Below are 4410 nucleotides of genomic sequence, written 5' to 3'. Positions count from 1 at the left end.
TCTTTCGCTCAGCATATGGCAACAACTACAGCAAAGGCTTTCGCTTTGTTCGGTTTCCTGCGCAGAAATACTTCGAGTTTTAAAGACCCTTATGCTCTAAAGACTGTGTTCTGCTCGCTCGTACGCAGTGTCTTGGAATACGCCGCACCAGTTTGGACACCTTATCATTCCGTTCACATAGACAGAATTGAGAGGGTCCAGAAAAGATTTCTTCGTTTCGCATTGCGTCATCTGCCTTGGCGAGATCCCGTTCGATTGCCACCGTACTCCGATAGATGTGGTCTATTATCGTTGACGTCGCTGAGCCGAAGGAGAATTTATCTACAACGAATGTTTGTCTATGACATCATTACGAATGCTATTGATTGTCCGCAACTGCTTTACTCTTTGAACCTACACGCTCCAACTCGACAACTTCGTTACCAGACTCTTTTCTGGCTACCAAGAAGCAGGACAGTATTCGGATAAAATCATCCACTCCAACGATGCTGCCTAGTGTTTAATGATGTTTCTTATTTGTTCGACTTCAATGTATCCAAAGCAAAATTTAAATGTTTGATTCGTGATGTAACCTAATTTTAAGCCAACTATATAACCTAATTTAAGATACTCATGGTCTGTATGACAACATAGTCAAAGACATCAAATAAAAAAAAAAAAAAATGTGCAATATTACTGTTTCTAGAACATAACTCTAGAACATAAATCATATCAAAAATCACTGCTAATTATTCCCCCGGTAAATAAGGCGGAGAGACTGGAAAAAGACGGATTGGCTTAGGAAGCGCAAATTTTCAAGGCTGCTACTGATTGTTTGTTTTGATTTGGCCTAACAGTTGAAAGCAAAGCCCTGGTTAGTAAGTAAAGATTGTTAAAGCTGCTACTGCTGATTGTTTGATTTGATTTGGCCTTCCGGTGGAAAACGACGGATTGGCTTAGGGAGCGCAGATTTTCTAGGCTGCTGCTGGTGTTCGTTTTTTTATGGCCTTCTGATTGAAAAAGACGGATTGGCTTAGCAAGCGCAAATTATTAAGGATGCTGCTGCAGCTACCGCTGATTGTTTGTTTTGATTTGGCCTTCCTGGGAAAAAACGGATGTGTCTAGAAAGCGCAGATTTTGAACCAGCTTCTTCTGATTGTTTGATTTGATTTAGCCTTCCGGTGAAAATGATGGATTGGCAAACACGGATATTTTGTTTGAAAATTTGGTAAAATGTAATTATTTACAAAAAAAAACTAACCAAATCTTACTCGAAAAGTTAAAATGTTAGAAATCTGAAAAAATACATTTGTTTTAAAGTCTTAAAAATGAATGGAATTTTTAATTCTGGGGAAGATTTTAAGACCCCCGGCGCAAACCCGTCAGACAATAAAAAAAAATCTCGTTATGTAACTTAACCATAAACTCACAAAAATTAAAAAAGAAATCTTCAAGAAACATCTGAAATGAAAGCGCGTATTACAAACCTTATTCCACATTTTAATCAACAACTCTAAAAAAGTCTATGTCATTCGAATGTGATTTCAATCAATTAGCGGTATTTGTATACACAACAGGGTCAAAACAGTTTGTTTACGAGAAACGCAACTTTTGTCACAAGATGCATAGAGCAACAAAAAATATCCGGTGGGCTCGTCCGGGATTTGAACCCGGGACCTCTCGCACCCTAAGCGAAAATCATACCCCTAGACCAACGAGCCCGTTGTGGTTTACCAACGGTGAGCACCAAACACAAAATAGCAATAGGAATAACATCTGTTGTTGATTTTAAAGTTAACCTAACTTATCTCATTTCATGAAAACATCTTTAGTTAGGTTCTTAAATCTTGAAACACCAAGAAAATCTTTCCTCTTTAGAAACGGATCAAAGCCAGCAAGTCAAGATGCTGACTGACGATAGTAGATATCTACCACCATCCATATATCTAACAAGAGTAGGTACAAACCATACTGGGGATGTGTTTTATTTCACATCCCAGCTTCGGACAGTCTGCTGCCATATTGCTTTCTCCTGATACCCGAAACAACCCATGAACGATGGAAAGACCGGACACTAATCTCATGGTGCGGTTATTCGGCTTAACGACAATGAAGCTTGGGAAGTGATAAGAGTGCTGGCTGCTGCCACACATAAGAAAGTCTACTAGAGATTATTGTATCACTTTTTTCCAGAAGCTGAATCGTACATTGTGCTAGTAATGCTCTGGCGTTTAAGCTTATTGAAATTAAAGTGAAAAGATTTGATGGTTAGATTAGTATGGTTAGTTTTTGAAGATAAAACATAAAACCAATTTGAAAAATTTCAAAGAGAAAATCATTATGCAAGTCATTTAGCGCAAGCCTAAAATTTATCAATTTAACGGATTTCCGAAGCATTTCGTATAACCCTGGCTGGAGGCAATCCAGAGAGATGATGGGGAATCCAGATAACTAATGAGCAGCTCGTTCGTCCAAAACTGGGACGTCGTCGTACGGCTCAGTGCTTTCCATGGTTCTTTGTGTGTTCATGTGATGATTTTTACGACCCGATATTTAGGCGTTCTTTCCCTATCTTTCTAAGTTGGTTTTTTTCTTCTGGCATCGATCTTTCTGGCAAAACCATGACCATGCCAAGTCGATAATCTCATCAGCACAGCAAAGGGCGAGAAAACTGGCACTGGAAGTGATATAATATCAATACTTCATGCCACCCAATTCCGGGGCTCAGTTTGCTCGGTTGGTTCCTTTGTGCTTCACGGGTGCTTGCTTTGGCATGCTCCTGTTCGTACAGTTGAAGTGACGAAAATGTCTTTGAGACCCGCAGAAATATTTCCAAGAAAACTTTGGAATACAGTTTTTTCAACTTTGTCAACATTCGACAACGACGACGACAACGGATGGAAAGTGAACTAGCTTCGTGTATTTGTGTGTTGTCATTGTATATTTTATTACCGTACCCCTCACTTTGGAAAGGTGGAGAAAGCGCACAACCTCTCGGGTGTATCACTCCGGTCGACAAGTCGCAATGCAACCGGAGCTCCGGGATCAGGTTATCTGGTACCGACACAGTCTTCCCGGCAGAAGGCACACACACATACACCCACACCTACTCAGTAGCATCAATTGGCTTCGCGAAGGACTGAGGAGTTGCTCACACGTTGCTATTATTATCCTTTCAGGATGCGCTAGTGCCATTGTGTTCGGGTGTCTTCAAACTAGGTATACGAGGGAAAGGAAACAATCTTCTGCTTTCCTAACCTTCAACTTCCCCCAATCTCTAACATCGTCTCCGTCTCCTTCCAGCTGAAAAACCACCACGGAATTCAAGAGCTAGAGAGCTCCTACACGGTTCTATTTCCACGGTTTGACGCTCAAATTTAATCAACACGTTAGTAGCGTTCTCAAGTAGTAGCTAGGCATGGTCGATATGTAGCAGCAGAAAGACAAAGCAAAAGTCCACATACATACCCACGTCTTGCCACGCTTTTGATGAACCCCCCTTTCTTGTTTCTACGAAATTTTAGGTTGAGTTCAGTGGTCCTCAGACCCCAATGGATTTAGCATATCATTGAAAACCAATATAGATCATTCTTTAAACCAGCTCGATTTTGAAAGTTTATGTCATAAACCTTTTATAAATCTTCTTAAGTTTAAACAACATTTGCCGGTTTGTATTAAAATTGAATTTAGTAGAGCATCGCGTCTACTTATCTCGAACAAGAATCGTGAAAAAGATCATTTCAGTGGTCATTAAACTGTTTCAAAACCTGTACAAAGCTGTTTTTGTTAAACCTATCTGTATATTTAAAAAAAATTGTGTACTTGAATACCAAATATTTTAAGTATATGTTCCTTTCAAGAAAATATATTTATCTTTCTTTTTTTTCAAAAATGGGTCGCTCTTTTTTTCAGTTCAATAAAATGATCAATCGATTTTGTTAATCTTGTTTTTAACGTGCACAACATGCCTATAGCAATAAGGAGTTCCAGTAGGCGTTGCCTTGTAAGGACGTCAATATTTTTTCTCCATTGAAATAGTTTTTCCAAAATTAAGAAAATAGGGTGGGTGTGCCTAATTTCGTTATATTTTGTCCGGAATTTTTTGTTTTGATATGAGTAGGCCTAATCTTTAATTTATAGATATTTTTTATTGTTTTTGGTAATTTAGTTCCAAATTGTTCTCTTTACCCTGTTTAAGTTTGAAAAACTCTTTTTAAGCTTTAATTATCGAAAAATAACATGTTTTTTTTAAATGTGTTGATGTTCCTAATTTTGCACTTATTTTTCCTAAATATTAGCATATGCGTTGATAATTATGGACATATCAAGGATCAAGGAAAAAGGCATCGGGGTACCCAATATTTCACTTTTTGTTCCTGATTTCGCATACGGTTTCGTTTCTTATTATTTTTATTGGAAAAATCTTAACAA

General features: G+C 38.3%; 1 non-coding gene across 1 annotated transcript; it reads right to left on the bottom strand.

Annotated features, from left to right (window-relative positions):
* Nucleotides 1-1628: 1628 nt before the first annotated feature.
* On the bottom strand, nt 1629-1700 carry Trnap-agg (transfer RNA proline (anticodon AGG)). The gene has a single exon. It is a non-coding gene; the product is annotated as a tRNA-Pro (tRNA).
* Between the last annotated feature and the right edge of the window lie 2710 nt (nt 1701-4410).

This window comes from Uranotaenia lowii, chromosome 2, assembly GCF_029784155.1.
Source record: "Uranotaenia lowii strain MFRU-FL chromosome 2, ASM2978415v1, whole genome shotgun sequence".
In the NCBI taxonomy this organism is placed as follows: domain Eukaryota; kingdom Metazoa; phylum Arthropoda; class Insecta; order Diptera; family Culicidae; genus Uranotaenia; species Uranotaenia lowii.
Note: the sequence above shows the minus strand (reverse complement) of the source record. Positions and strands in the feature narration are given on the sequence as shown.